Genomic DNA, 17,400 nt, shown 5'->3' on the forward strand with positions numbered 1-17,400 from the left:
AGTGAGTGGTAGCTTTGATCATATGATGCCAGTACAGCATCTGTTACCAAACTAGCACGGCACACATCACAGGACAGCTTTCTCAAAATCCCGTCTAAGGGCTACCTGACCTCCCACTGCTTCCTGAGGTGTATTTCTTTGGGAAACCTTCAAAGTTTGAGAAATGTTAACATCTAACAACAATCTACATAGTTAGTGACTAAATACGTTTAGCCAAAACGTTGTTTGGAGGCTCACTTGAGCACATAAATGCATAGCTTTGCTAGCTTAGCCTGGCGTAGCTAATGTTAAGATTATAAAACAGGATTTTCTAATGGCCAAATACAGTATAAACAAAACAATTGTTCAGCCTTACCTATGAAATTTAATTCCCCGGGATCTGGTTTAGGGCGTACAGCGGTTTGTACAATCCCAAGCAGCACATGCGTGAGGCATCTTTATCCATTACTTCACTCCACAGCAGTGCCACTCGCAATATGGCGGCAATGTTGACGTACAATGCTGCTGGTCATGCGGCGTCTAGTAATTCTACGTCTATGTCTCTCCCTCCCTCTCTCTGTTAGTTTCACACATCTGGATGCTGCAGTTGTTCTCCATTCCGTCTTACAAAAAATGATCAAGCCCTGCTAGATTGTGTAGGGCATGGGAGTGCAACCACCTTTTGCAAGCCCAGCCATAAACTCTGAACTCCGACTTGGCTCCTCATATTGTTATTTCTAAGCTATTCCCAAGTAGCTTTGGCTTTATGCAAAAAATACAGAAGAAAGAAGAACTAAAAGAATGTGACTACTTAAAGAAGCTCCTCTCAGCTACTGCTCAAATCAGAGAGTAGTGACCTTAATGGTATACAAGCTTACAGGCTAATCTAAGATATCTGGAAATTCCACAATCAACACATCTCTCAACACATGCTTGGGGTTGGGAGAATTCCTTTTCCATCAAGGTGTAGGTTTTATGCAGACTTTGTCAGGTTTTCCTTGGATTTTGCTGTCAGTGTCCCGTCACAAGGGGCGGCATGGTGGCACAGTGGTAGCGCTGCTGCCTCGCAGTAAGGGGTTCACTTACTGGGTCCTCCCTACGTGGAGTTTGCATGTTCTCCCCATGTCTGCGTGGGTTTCTTCAGGGTGCTCCAGTTTCCTCCCACAGTCCTAAATTGTCCCTAGTATGTGCTTGGTGTGTGGGTGTGCCCTGCGGTGGGCTGGCACCCTGCCTGGGGTTTGTTCCTGCCTTGCGCCTTGTGTTGGCTGGGATTGGCTCTAGAAGACCCTCGTGACCCTGTGTTGGGATATAGTGGGTTGGACAATGACTGACTGACTGACTGACTGACTGTCCCCTCACAAACCTTCCAGGGCTTGCTGCAGAAAAGCATCCCCATAGCCCGATGCTGCCACCACCATGTTTCATGCTGAGGAATGCTGTATTTGTGATAAGGTGCAGTGTTTAGTTTACACCAAACAATCTAACTGCCAAAATGCTCAACGTTGATCTCATCATAGCATAGGACATTCTTTCAGTTGACTTCACAGACTTCCATGTGCCTTCTGGCAAACTCTAGGTGAGAGGTCCTGTGTGCTTGTGTGTTTGTAACCCTTAAAGCCTGGACTGATGAAGCAACATGTCAACAGTCATTGTCTACACTGTTGCTTCAATCCTACCTTCTACAGCTTCTAACTCATCTTCTTCATTTCTTGTAGACATCCTGCTCTAAGCAGATTTCCAGTGGTGTACTCCTGTGTTGGCTGGGATTGGCTCCGGCAGACCCCCGTGACCCTGTAGTTAGAATATAGCGGGTTGGATAATGGATGGATGGATGCTTTAACAGTATATTCAGTGGCCTGGATATTTTCTTGTCTCCATCCCCTAACTTGTGCTTTTCCTCGAGTTGCTTGAAGTGTTCATTTAACTTCATTGTGTAGGTCAGACCACCAAACTGACTCTCCATAAGGTGGCCCTGCCACATACTGTACAGTCTTATGCATTTATACCATAATGGGTGTTCTCCATTGAGCTAATGATGGGACTTCTACACAAGTGATGAGTTATGGGTTGTCAGATTAAAGCGGGTGCCCACTTATGTGATCAGTTCTGTTGTGTTTCATATTTGTAATGAATTTGGACCACTTTGACATTTAAGAGTCTTTTGCTGTTGATCATGGTCAAAAAGCCAAATTGAATCCGTTGAGATTTAATGGTGCATAACAATAAAATGTGAAAACTTCCATGGAGGTGAAGACACCATAGCTACGCACATTCACACTTCTCTACATTTGTGAGACTTAATAGTAATGGTGACACACACGCAGGCTCTCACACTCACGCTCTGTCTTTCTGCCAGTGAGGCTCAGCTCCCTTTGTTGTCTGGAGGCTTGAGAGGAATGTGTGAGAAAAAGGGTTTCCTCCTAAATCAAAGAGGAGAGCCCATTGTGCTGGAGGCAAGTGACTCCTCTAAGTGCAGCTCTCTTCCTCCCAGTAATCCCAAGAGCTACAAACAGGATTATCCTTCCCAATTACAGATTAAGCTAAAGGACAATGGGACTGGGTGCCAGAACCAAAACACACCACCAGTCTGTAGCAGTCCTTCCTGTACTTGCAGAACAGACCATCGTGGGATTTTCTGCCATCTTTTTAAACCACCTGAGTATAGGGAGTTGGGGGTTGGGGTGGGGTTTACTGGTTTTAAGTCTTTCTGCTGTTGATTTCTTAAGAAACACTGGTTTACATGTAAGCTAGAAAGAAAGATCTAAAGCAGAGATACCCAAATCCCACAGATAAAGAGGAAGTTTTGAACATCACTGCTTCCCACTACCCTCAGAGCCAGGGTTGAGGAGCCAGTGGGGCCTTAGGACTTGTAGAGCCCCTAACTTTACCCAATTCAGTCCACAGTGGGCCTCGGTGGATGACAGGTTTTTGTTTCAAACAAGATCTGCTGTTAATTGGACTCCTATCTTAATTCAATATCCTATTATTTGCTAGTTTTAACACTAATCAATCCAGGAATGCAAAAGAGGGCTGATTAACTTTTTAAAAGATTTAACAAATGGAACTAAGCTATACTTGATTTCTCTTTTTCAGATTCAGCTACTTTATTTCTTTTTTTTTTCAGTTTCTTGCTGATGATCTCAGAAACAGAAATGGCACAGAGTAGCTGCTGCTCTCATGTACACCTTTGTCTGCTCTTTATTAACCGAAACTGAGTACTGCTTTCAAAAGCTGATGTCACGGATGCAGTTGCAGACACAAGGAGAAATCAAATTATGCAACTGAATGACAACTTTTCAGTAAAGTTTCACGTTTATAAAATACTAGCAGACCACGTGCGCGTCGCTGCAGTCACTGTAGTTGGAATAATTATCTATCTACATGCGACTTATAGAGCTTCTTTATATACAACATTTTTGGTTTGTCCTCCTGGAGCCAAAATATATCAATTTTGTCTCTCGGATCCCAACTCTCCTTTATATACAGTGGTGTGAAAAACTATTTGCCCCCTTCCTGATTTCTTATTCTTTTGCATGTTTGTCACACAAAATGTTTCTGATCATCAAGCACATTTAACCATTAGTCAAATATAACACAAGTAAACACAAAATGTAGCTTTTAAATGATGGTTTTTATTATTTAGGGAGAAAAAAATCCTACATGGCCCTGTGTGAAAAAGTAATTGCCCCCTGAACCTAATAACTGGTTGGGCCACCCTTGCGATAACTTGCAATGAGTCTTTTACAGCGCTCTGGAGGAATTTTGGCCCACTCATCTTTGCAGAATTGTTGTAATTCAGCTTTATTTGAGGGTTTTCTAGCATGAACCGCCTTTTTAAGGTCATGCCATAGCATCTCAATTGGATTCAGGTCAGGACTTTGACTAGGCCACTCCAAAGTCTTCATTTTGTTTTTCTTCAGCCATTCAGAGGTGGATTTGCTGGTGTGTTTTGGGTCATTGTCCTGTTGCAGCACCCAAGATCGCTTCAGCTTGAGTTGACGAACAGATGGCCGGACATTCTCCTTCAGGATTTTTGGTAGACAGTAGAATTCATGGTTCCATCTATCACAGCAAGCCTTCCAGGTCCTGAAGCAGCAAAACAACCCCAGACCATCACACTACCACCACCATATTTTACTGTTGGTATGATGTTCTTTTTCTGAAATGCTGTGTTTCTTTTACGCCAGATGTAACGGGACATTTGCCTTCCAAAAAGTTCAACTTTTGTCTTATCAGTCCACAAGGTATTTTCCCAAAAGTCTTGGCAATCATTGAGATGTTTCTTAGCAAAATTGAGACGAGCCCTAATGTTCTTTTTGCTTAACAGTGGTTTGCGTCTTGGAAATCAGCTATGCAGGCCGTTTTTGCCCAGTCTCTTTCTTATGGTGGAGTCGTGAACACTGACCTTAATTGAGGCAAGTGAGGCCTGCAGTTCTTTAGATGTTGTCCTGGGGTCTTTGTGACCTCTCGGATGAGTCGCCTCTGCGCCTTGGGGTAATTTTGGTCGGCCGCCACTCCTGGGAAGGTTCACCACTGTTCCATGTTTTTGCCATTTGTGGATAATGGCTCTCACTGTGGTTCGCTGGAGTCCCAAAGCTTTAGAAATGGCTTTATAACCTTTACCAGACTGATAGATCTCAATTACTTCTGTTCTCATTTGTTCCTGAATTTCTTTGGATCTTGGCATGATGTCTAGCTTTTGAGGTGCTTTTGGTCTACTTCTCTGTGTCAGGCAGCTCCTATTTAAGTGATTTCTTGATTGAAACAGGTGTGGCAGTAATCAGGCCTGGGGGTGGCTACGGAAATTGAACTCAGGTGTGATACACTGCAGTTAGTTTTTTTTTGAACAAGGGGGCAATTACTTTTTCACACAGGGCCATGTAGGTTTGGATTTTTTTTTCTCCCTAAATAATAAAAACCATCATTTAAAAACTGCATTTTGTGTTTACTTGTGTTATATTTGACTAATGGTTAAATGTGTTTGATGATCAGAAACATTTTGTGTGACAAACATGCAAAAGAATAAGAAATCAGGAAGGGGGCAAATAGTTTTTCACACCACTGTAAATCAGTAAAGGACAGAAGACTAAACACTAAGGAAAAAGAACGGCAAGACCGCGTCAGCTGCGGAGCTCAGCTCGGAGCGAAATGAAGTGAATGAAATGACGTGAATGGGAGGGGAGATGATCACGTGACTCCCCCACCCGCCTTAACTCTCAATCCCTCCACAAACACAGTCTCTCGGATCCCAGCTCTCCTTTATATGTATAGATTTTGAGCTCAAACAGCAAATTTGCAGGCAGTATGGCAGAGCGGTTAAGGTTTTCAAATTTTTACTTTAAATCCTGACGTTGTGGGTTCAAATCCCGTTGTGACCATAAGCAAGCCACTCCACTTTCCTGCGCTTTAAGTAGAACCTAACATAAGAAATATAAACAGTTGTATCTCAAATGTTGTATGTCACCTTTTATAAACCTGTCAGGTAAGTAAAATAACAGTAAACAGCTCGATGTCTAACAGTGCTGGTCCTACACGCATGCTTTACAGGTACGACAAGTTCAGCCACAATCACAGCCTTTTTTCCATTCTGTCGTGGTACAGAGAACATGAGACATCAGACAGGTGAGCAGGTCGAAAACACCTGCACTCCTTATTCTTGTTGTTACATTTTATGCACTTTACTTCCAAGTGAGCACTCAGTGGTTGTCAGCTATCATGAACACACACCTCACACCTGTGACTCAAGACAAAGTGAAACCTTTAGTCACAGACTGGTAGGACTGACTGAATAGAAACCTGCATTCACTTGGGCCATCCATGACTGAACTGAGTAGTTACAGATACTGCATCATCTTGTACAGTCCAAGGTATATCATGCTGGCAGAAAGTACAGAAGAACTAAAAGAATGTGACTTCTTAAAGGAGCTCCTCTCAGCTATTGCTCAAGTCAGAGAGTAGTGACCTTAACGGTATGGAAGTTTACAGGCTAATCTAAGATATGCAGGAATTCCACCCTCACCACATCTCTTATACCTTTATAAAAGTACAGGACAAGTTATAAAGTAGACACACTGAATGATATGAAATGTGCCCAATAAGATTTTGGGACTTCATTCATCACACTAAATATCATAGTTTGCTTGCATTACTGATGTATTTGCGTGAATCCAAGAGAGACGCAGCGGGCCGAGGGGAGAGGGAAGCGTGACGTCAGGAGTGGGGAGCCAGGCAGGGCCCTCATCACTTACCCACCAGCCTCCGTTTGAGTTACTCTACCTCTGCGTTTTGCAGTGTACCTTGCCTCCGCTTAGCTAGCGATACCTGTTTGTTTATTGATCTCTAAAATTTGTCCTGTTTCACTACTATGGTGGACGGCTAGTGGTTAATAATATAACAAGGGACCTGCTCACACCTGGCAATGGAACAGCTTGTCAGTCAAATGTTCAAATACTCCCTGAAAATGGGGGACCATGTGTAAAAATGGCTGTCATTCATAAATGGCTCATATGGTATTTCTGTTAAACCCTTTGAATTAATGCTGAGAACCTACACTTTAATCGTGTAATGATTTCATTATTTCCGATCCATTGTGGTGGCGTACAGGTTTATGAAAATTCTGTCGCTGTCCAAATCCTATGGACCTAATTGTAGATAGATAGAGTTGGCACCCTGGCCGGGGTTTGTGTCCTGCCTTGCGCCCTCTGTTGGCTGGGATTACTGTAACGCACTCCTCTCAGGACTACCCAAAAAAGACATCAATCGATTAGAATGAGTTCAGAATGCAGCTGCTAGAATCTTAACTAAGAAAAGAAAATCCGAGCACATCTCTCCAGTTTTGATGTCACTACACTGGTTACCTGTGTCATTCAGAATTGACTTTAAAATACTGCTTATGATTTATAGAGCCTTAAATAATCTCGATCTTATATATCGGAGTGTCTGACACCTTCGTTCCAAATCGTAACCTTAGATCCTCAAATGAGTGTCTGCTTAGAATTCCAAACTAAGCTAAACTTACAAGAAGTGGTGAGGCGGCCTTCTGCTGTTATGCACCTAAAATCTGGAATAGCCTGCCAATAGGAATTCACCAGGCTAATACAGTGGAGCACTTTAAAAAACTGCTAAAAGCACATTATTTTAACATGGCCTTCTCATAACTTCATTTTAGTTTAATCCTGATGCTGTGTATACTCAATTAATTACCATAGCTATTCATGGTGTTTGCTCCAAAATCCGTACTAACCCCTACTCTCTCTTCTGCTCTTTTTCTGGCTTTCTGTGGTGGCGACCTGCACCACCACCACCTAATCAAAGCACCATGATGTCCCTACATTGATGGATTAAAGGCCAGAAGTCCATGTGACCGTCATCATCAAGTCCTTCCATGAGAACCCTGAATACTGTGAGGACTGACTGAGATCATTTATGTTAGGTAGAAGCGGAGCCTGGCGGTCTCATGGTCTGGAGCCCCTGCAGATTTTATTTTTTGTTTTTACTGTCCTCCCCGGCCATCAGACCTTGTTTTTATTCTATGTTAATTAGTGTTCTCTTATTTTACAACAACAACAATATTTATTTACATTTTCATACAAAAAGTAGCTCAACGTGCTTTACATAATGAAGAAAAAAAAAAATAAAAGACAAAATAAGAAATTAAAATAAGACAACATTAGTTAACATAGAAAAGGAGTAAGGTCCGATGGCCACGGTGGACAGAAAAAAACAGAAAAAAAAAAACTCTAGACAGCTGGAGCCACGGGACCGCCCAGTCCCTTCTGGGCACTCTACCTAACATAAATGCAATAGTCCTCTTTGTAGTTAGGGTTCTCACGGAGTCACTTGATGTTGATGGTCATACAGACTTCTGGCTTTGAATCCATCCATCATTGTTGGAACATCACGGTGCTTTGAGTAGATGGTGGTGGTGGTGCAGGCCGCCACCACAGAAAGCCGGAAATAGAACAGAAGAGAGTGTAGGGGTTAGTACGGATTTTGGAGCAAACACCACGAATAGTAATGGTAATTATTTGAGTATATTAATTCTTACTTTGCCTTTTTTTCTCTTTCTTTATCATGTAAAGCACTTTGAGCTACATTATTTGTGTGAAAATGTGCTGTATAAATAAATGTTGATGATGTTGTTATTAAATTTCATGTGCCACAAATCAGTGTTCCTGTTAACTAACCATTACAGTGGAGTGCCTAAGGAGCCACTTCTAAAACTGGAAGATTTTCTTGCTGAATAAACAAAACAAAACAAAAAAACTCTCTATTATACGTTCTAGTCACACTTACAGCAGGGACCATGGTGGAGCATCTCTACCAGATTTTGAGGGTAACACTTTAGTGTAGGTAACTGCAAGAATGCATCTATTACTCAATTGTTCGCATGTCATAAGACCTTAACAATGGCTACTTTGGGTCATCATAACACTTACAAAGCATCAGCGAAGTGTTTATTCATCTCTGCAATGTGACTGACTAGCCAAACTTCACTTTGGAGTGGTCTGAGGAGGCTTAACTGAGACACATTTCTCTTGATATCACATATTTAGTATAAGATCTATGAATCCTTCGTATTAACAAGTCATTTTACCCTCATGTCAGTGTTCCACACTGCACACACATGAATAACTAATCCACAAAGAAATGTACGTTAAGGTCTTGTTCCATGAGAGGAAATGAGCAATAGATGCCTTTTTGCAGTATCAAAACTAAAGTGTTACCACGTTGTCACTGGGCTAACCCATTACATCCACATTGGCAATGAATGCCATTCTCATGAACCTCTGTAATGGTTGCTGGTCAATATAAATAAGTAGAGGGTGGGACATAAAGATGGCTGTCATTTCTAAATGGCTCATATGCTGAAGTGGGGGTAGAGAGCTGGGGTAGGCCTCATTCGGTAGTTTAAGGTACCCATCATGAGTTGGACTGGTGAACATCGGACGGCTTTGTTGTTCAAGCGTATTATGAGTTGGAGATGAGGTGCTTTCTGTGATAGCGACAAAGAGAGCGTTCCATTCATGTTTCACTCTCGGTCAAAATGCATCTCTACCAGAAAGGAAATTAATTTTGCTATGGATTTCTAACTTTTGGGCAACTGGGTTCACATTGAATAGAAAACCACCTGGCAGATGTAGGACAGAACATGTGTGGTTTTAACAGGACGGGGTCACAGCTCACACAGCATGACATTCATTCGAAGTGTTGAGGGAAATGTTCTCTGGGCATTTGATCTCTTTAAGGGCAAGGCGTGGTGTGGCCAGCACGGTCACCAGATTGAAGCCATGTGGCTTTTTCCTTTGGGGATACCTAAAGGAAAAGGTTTTCAAACATCATCCTTGATTTCTTGAGATTTTGAAGGAAAGGATCAGATGGCCCGGAGAGTGATGGAGATCTTCCAGCAACGTCTTCAGCAATGTATTGCCAATGATGGTTGCCATTTGTCTGATATGATTTTTAAAACCCATTTAAACAAAACTGTTTTTATATACTTTTCAGAAATACAGTATATACATTTTTTATACCCCTTCAAAATGTGGGAGATCTTTATGCCCCACCCTGTATTTTCAAGTTCTAATTCTTGACTCTCCTTTGCTACTATTTGATCTCCAAATATGGCTTCTTAATTCCCATGTGCACGGGATATATTGTAAAACAGAGGAATTAGCATAAATTACCTATTTGAATAAAATAATAAAATGCAAAATAAGGCCCAAATGGTGAATGTTTTTTACTAATTATCTTCAGAAAGGATGGCCCTATGTAAAAAAAGATTGAATGAAGAAGAAGAAGAAATTGTAGAACATTCACATCTCCATTTTCTTTAGGTAGACAGCCACAGACCAGAGCAGACTCAGCTACCATTATGTCTCATTGAATACACTGAATTATTCTTGGCATAATTTGTTTTTCACATATAAGAATTGAAAGATAATAAGCTTATTATCAAGAAGCATACTACGCAAGCAGGACATAATTTGAAGATACATAAAGTTTCACACAAGTCCCTCAACCAAATCCAAGGAAGACAGACACCTTATATAATGCTTTTCTTGATGATCAAAGAGATTTACACGTACAGTAAGGGAGCCGTTTCATCCATCACCAATGTGTAGTATCCACCTAGATGATGCGATGGCAGCTCAACACTTATTAGCCTTTAAGTGGTGAAAAAGTAAGAGAGACAGATAACTAGTAAGGAAGAGGAGATGATTAGGGGGCCGAATGGATGAGGCTTTGATGGTGAATGTTGCCAGTACATTGGAGGACACATTTCAAAGGATGCCCAGAGATCTTTTATGACCACAATGAGTCAAGATCTACATTTTATATTTCATCCGAAAGGATGGCACCATATTTTACAGCACAGTGCCCCCTTCACTGCACTGGGACATTGGGATCCACACAAGCGTCGCCTGATGGCTTCACCAACACCTCTTCCAGCAGCAATCCAGCCTTTTCTTAGATGGTCTCCCATCTAACATGTTTAGCTTCAGATGGATTGCCTGCTCTGAAGTGCAGATGGCATGGCTGCTAGCAGATGTGTGGCCAGGCTCTGGGGGTGACAGCGTTTAGCAGGGTGCTGGTCAAGAACTGGGACATGAGAATGTAAAATGGCTCCTAAACCTTAAAGTAATGTAATCAAGGACTAAGAGAGTAATCTTTTGTATTAATCATGTTATGTGATATCATCAACTGTTACATTTTGCTCTGTACTTGTAATATTAATATTGTACTATTGTGTTATATTGAGGATTACTTGTGTTCTGTTCTGTGTATTGTATTGTATTTACCCCCTTTTTTGACACCTACCTGGAAAGGGGTCTCTCTCGGGAATTCCTTTTCCGAGATTTCTTCCACTTTTTTTTTCCTACAAGAGTTTTTTTTGGGAGTTTTTCCAGGTCTTCTTAGGGAGTCAAAACTGGGGGGCTGTCAAAGTCCATTTTGGCACTACTTGTGTGATTTTGGATTATACAAAAATAAATTGTATTGTATTATAATATTTCTAAAGGCCACTAGAAGGCAGTGTGGCGTGATTGGAACCAAACCCTGAATGTGGGTTACACTTGATTGATTTTTATTTAGAATGTAGGAATGTCTGCAGTGGGTTTGTTTCCTGCTTTGCGCCCTGTGTTGGCTGAGATTGGCTCCAGCAGACATCCGTGACCCTGTAGTTGGGATATAACGGGTTGGATAATGGATGGATGGATGTAGGAATGTCTGTGGTGGGCTGGCGCCCTGCCTGGGGTTTGCTTCCTGCCTTGCACCCTGTGTTGGCCAGCAGACCCCCGTGATCCTGTAGTTAGGATATAGCGGGTTGGAAAATGGATGGATGGGTGTAAGAATGTAGGAGGAAGAACACAGACACTTAGTGCAGGTTGCTGAACAGTGCCAAGGATTAGGAATATCAGAATACTAGACAGAGGTCCCAGCCCACAGATTAGGCCCACTCTTACCAGGACAATACACAGTCATCCATTAACACTGACATGTCTTTTGGACACATAAGGAAAACCAAGAGAAAACTTCACACAGACAGAGGAAGAACACACAAACTTCACAAAGCATAAGCTAAACTAGGATTTAAACCCGAGAACTACAAAACTGGGGACCAGCAAGTCCAAGCACTTGTAACAATGAAGGTAAAATGAGTCTTTTATTTATACCAGTCATGAGGAGAGACTTGTAAAAAGGTGAGTGTGTGGCCATCCAACAAAAAAAAAGAGAAGGTCACAAACTACTCAGATTCCAGGTCGCTGGTAGTATTTACCTTGGCCTTGTTGGCAGAAATCCTGAAATTTTTGACTTTATTATTTTGTTCTTTATAACATTATTTAAAGGAAAAGTTCTTTTTTTTTGACTAATGAGGGGATGAGAAGTCCCACATCTGCCATCGAGATCGGCCTGCGCTGAACTGTGACGTGCTCTCTGGGAGCGTTTGATGTGCCTGGCAGTCCTGGCTCACTTACTTCCCCCTGGTGCTGGGGTGTGTCAGCGGTGAGGGATTAGCCACAGATTGCTTCCTGAAAACTGCTAAATCCCCCCAGCTCTTTGTTGCTCATCCAACAGACCAGAAAAAAGTAGGCTGGGAAAAAAAAAAAAAAAAGGTGAGGGTTAGGGGGATGATGAGTAAGGGTTTGAGTTGGAGATGGGGTGCTTTCTACCAGAGCATCACATTCAGAGTTTGAATCTACAAAGTCATGAGGTGAGCTGAAACGGAGCGGTCAGATTTATACCTTATTATTATTTTTATTATTTTAAAAACTCTTATATTAATAAGCACCCATTTTCCACAGATTTTCCAAAACAGCATATGATTTTAATGACTTTATAGTATAGCTTGATTTTTGTTTAGCTCCGATTGGGCCTTTCATTCACCTTGGCTGCATTTACTGTCATCAAGCTGCCATCTAAGAACTGACATGTGTGTGCTCACTACGCTAAAGGGCATATATTGATCATGTGGATATAACCTATTGATATAGTATACTGATTCCGGAAAAGAAAAGAAAAGAAAGAAAGAAAGAAAGAAAGAAATATAACCATCACATTCTTAAAATTTCTAATCTCACTCACAAATCATGCTTTTGTACTCATTTCTATGTTACCTTGTACTTTATGATATATTCTGTCTCACCAGTGACCTCAACCTGAATGAAAATGATGCAGTTCATGGATGAGTGGATGGAATTACAAATCAAGAAGAGAGGAGCAGACCAAGTGAGAAACAGGACCAGCTTAGCCTATATGAGGTAGATATCTGGACAGTCTGACCTCGCCTAGTCAACAATCCAAGATCTCAACATTTTTTATGTCTAGCTCCTAGCTGGTGAATGGAGCTGCCGATCTCCTTTTGAAGTGTTGACTTCATCAATGTGTCTAAGAATCACTTGAGTAACCTATTAATTGTAAACTCTGTACTGTAAGCTTGTATTTTGAGTTCTTCACTTATGATGAAACTTCGTCCTGTAACCTTGTCCTGTACTCGACTACATTGACCTCTTTTGAAAGTCACGTTGAATAAACAGTGAACTGCCATCCCAGCCAGGTGTTGACCCTCCATTGTACCTTTTATATATGGGATGACTCAGGCTTTCTGAGGCACTAAATGTAAAACACAAAAGTGAAGACCCTTTGAGTGTCAGGTTTGCTCCGGAGATGCTAGTTTTCCTGACAGTCGAATTCATGTTCATAGGCAACATTAATTCATGTTCATAGGCAACATTAACTGCTGCAGGATGACCATGATGGTGGACATGCTTTTATACTTATTTCTAGGTTACCTTGTACTTTATATGTGTTCTGTTTCACCAGTGGCCTCAACCTGGATGAAAATGCCACAGCTCATGAATAAAGGGGTTGAATTACAAATCAAGAAGAGAGGAAGAGACAGAGACCAGTTGAGAAACAGGAACAGCTTAGCCTGTATGAAGTAGATAGCCGGACACTCTAACCAACCCTGGTGAACAATCATTCAATCAATGAAACGATTGGCCTTCATTGTACATAGCACCCTTCTTAATGGTCATTATTTCCATATATTAGCAAATATATTGAATAATTCCATCCACTCATCATTGATCAAACCTAATTAATCCAGATCTTGGTTGTAGGAGTCAGTCTCTATCCCAACAATATCACAAGCAAAACTGATTATCATAACTGGACCCCAGCATTGTCTGTCCATTAATTAGTTGTTGATCTTTGGCCAGTTGACAATTTCTATTTCATGGTGAAAGGGTGGTAAAACCTATCCCATCCAGCACCAGGCAGAAACCAGGAACCAACCCTGGAAAGGATACCAGTTGTAATTCAAGAAGGTTCAAGGAAGGAACCAATCCAGTACATGATTCCAACTGTAATTTAGTGTCATGAGGGTTGTCACATACTCTGGTAGCACCAAGTACAAGGTGGGTGCCAACCCTGGATGAGATGCTAATGACAATTCCACATCACAGTGGCCTGAATCCATCCCAGCAACTTTGGCAACAAGACAGCAATGAGCATGAGAGATAGATAGATAGATAGATAGATAGATAGATAGATAGATAGATAGATAGATAGATAGATAGATAGATAGATAGGAAGGACACTATATAATAGATAGATAGATAGATAGATAGATAGATAGATAGATAGGAAGGACACTATATAATAGATAGATAGATAGATAGATAGATAGATAGATAGATAGATAGATAGATAGATAGATAGATAGGAAGGACACTATATAATAGATAGATAGATAGATAGATAGATAGATAGATAGATAGATAGATAGATAGATAGATAGGAAGGACACTATATAATAGATAGATAGATAGATAGATAGATAGATAGATAGATAGATAGATAGATAGATAGATAGATAGGAAGGAAGGACACTATATAATAGATAGATAGATAGATAGATAGATAGATAGATAGATAGATAGATAGGAAGGACACTATATAATAGATAGATAGATAGATAGATAGATAGATAGATAGATAGATACAAGGTGTGATCAAAAAATACAGTGAATGTTAAATAAAATAAATAATTATTACAGCCATTAATCTCCCTCGAAATACTCCCCCTCACTTCGAACACACATATCCCATCATTCTTGCCACTTTCTGAAGCAGTTCTTGAAGTCCTTTTTCATGAGTGTCTTTAGTTGTGCTGTCATGGCTGCCTCACTGTCCTGAATTGATTCAAAACTTTCCTTTTCATTGTCATTTTGACTTTGGGGAAGAGCCAGAAGTCGCACAGTGTCAGATCCGGTGAGTAAAGTAGATGAGGACACACCGTAATGTTTTTATTTGATAGAAATGGCCGTACCAGAAGCGATGTGTGACATGGAGCATTGCTATGAAGGAGGATGAATCCATTTGCCCATTTCTCGGGTCGTTTTCTATTCTTATCATTTCTTAAACTCTATAATAAGCCCTTATAATATTCAGAGTTCACCGTAGTGTTCCTGGGTACAAACTCAGCTCCTAGTATTCCATCCAGGTAAAAAGACACAATCATCATCACCTTAATGTTGGATCTTGATTGATGCGCAGGACTTCAAAGCAGCCACAACAGCGCAAATAAAGACACCCACAAAAGATGACCTCCAGACCAGCTTCAGAAAGTGGCAGGAACAATGAGATAAGTGTGTTTGAAGCAAGGGGAAGATTTTGAGGGGGATTAATGGCAATGTGTCTTTTGCTGTAATAATTGTATTTTTATTTAAACATTCACCATATTATTTGATCACACCTTGTAGATAGATTTGGGACAACTGTATAATTGCAACAATGGACTTAAATTCAGACTGGTGTTCATTATTGTCTGTCGGTGTAAATTCATCATTTTTGCTGTCTCAGTGCATACACTCTTTGAAGTAATGGTTCTTTAATGGCACTTTACTGGGTTTTGTGGTGCCACACAGAGCCATTTCTCGACACTGGTTCACTTTATTCTGTAAAGGGTTCTTGACATCTAGAATTGGTTCTTTAGGCTTTGTAAAGATTCCTAATATGTGGACAAAAAGAATTCTTTAATGTACAGTAGGAAACTTAGCAGGATCCGGATCCTAACAGTTTAGTGCTATTGTAGGCAGCAAGAGTAATCTGAAAATTAGGAACCCGACTGATATTTCACAATCTCGTTATTATGATTGTTATTTTGCAGATCTAAATACATAAAGTGGATTTCTAGAACCTTCAAATGGGTAGGTGTTTTGCTCTGAAGGACTGCTTTGGTACCGTTATTTTTAAGAGTTTTGGAAAGCAATTGAATGATTGAATTCACCAATTTGTCTGCAAAATAGGATGTAAATCCGCAAGGAAAGTCAAAGGGAAAACCCCAGCACATGGACAACCTCTCACCTGGACATTTTGCTGTGTTAAAGAATATGAAAATTTCACAGACATGTCCATTTATTTGCTTAGGAGATGCTTTTATCTAAATCGCTCTTAGAAAGTGGACAGCATAATCGAGTTAACGTCAGTCTGGGGGACTGTTTGGGATCAGGGGTTAGTCTAGAAAGGAGACACAGCAAAGTGAGCGAGTTGGGGGGGGCACCACCTTATAATCTGAAACTTCAACGTCAACTTCAACTTTATTTTCATATGTACTCGGTACAATGAAAATCTTATTCCTCGAGTCCTCCAGCAATAAACACGAATACACAACAATAAAACAAAAACACTCAGGTAGAAAGAGATGCCAAAAACAAAGAGAAGTAGTAAATTAAAAAAGGATTCAATGTAACCTCTGAAGGTAGATGGACTCAAGATGGCCTTCCATCCTCCAGACACGAGCTGACCTGCATTGCTGAGGTACAAGCCTGATGGCATCATGGAGAAAACTGTCTTTCAGCCCTGTTGTTCTATTTGCTATGCTCTTGTAACATCTCCCTGATGGAAGCAGTTCATGTGCGTGGGTTGTGCCCTTATTAATGTTATGGGCCCTCCTGAGAACTCTGGTATTATAGATGTCCTCTAATGTAGGGAGTGCTGTTCCAATGATATTTTGTGACAATTTTACCCCCCACTGTATATAGCCTTGTGGTCCCATGCTGCACTGTGACCATGATGGATTAGGTGATGATACCATCAATCGTGCATCTGTAGTAGTTGATGAAGATAGTACTTGGCATGCCACACTTGCTCAGACTTCTCAGAAAATACAAATGCTGCCGGGCTTTCCCAAGCATGTGGTAGGCCCAAGTGAGAGCCTCAGAGATGTTACTGCCAAGAAATTTAAAAGTGGTCACTTTCTCCACCTTTTCCATCTCTGCAATGTACAGTGGTGGGTGCTGACCCCTCTTCCTCTGTGTGTCAGTAATCATCTCTTTCAGTTTGCTGGTGTTAAGAAAGAGATTACTGCCCTGATGCCACTTCACTAGGCCAGCCACCTCTATCCCATACGCCAGTGCTTCTCAAACTGTGCGGTGGGCCGCCCTAGGGGGGCACGAAGATATGAAAAAAAGAAAACAAGAATCAAAAATATGAAAAATACACCTATTGAAACCAAAACAAATTAACTTATACATTTTAATACTGGAAAAAAAAATTAATATAGAGTTAGATAAATGTCGATAAAAGTTAAGTAGGTATAATAAAATATGCATCTATGATACATCATTAATTAAAAAAACAACAAATTGGTATTAGTGGGCTCTTTTAAAAAAAAAACGTTAGGGGGGCGCGATTAAAACTTATGAAAACTCGGGTTGCAAATACTTAATGGTTGAGAAATGCTGCCATACGCTGACACGTCACCCTCAGAAATCAGTCTAATGACGGTGGTATCATCCACAGATTTAATACTGCTGGTGCCATGCTGGGAAGTGACACAGTCATGAGTGAAGAGCGTGTAGAGAATGGGACTCAAAACACATCCTTGTGGGGGTTCCTGTATTTAGGGGTATTGTTTTG

This window comes from Polypterus senegalus, chromosome 4 (genome assembly GCF_016835505.1).
Source record: "Polypterus senegalus isolate Bchr_013 chromosome 4, ASM1683550v1, whole genome shotgun sequence".
Classification (NCBI taxonomy): Eukaryota; Metazoa; Chordata; class Cladistia; order Polypteriformes; family Polypteridae; genus Polypterus; species Polypterus senegalus.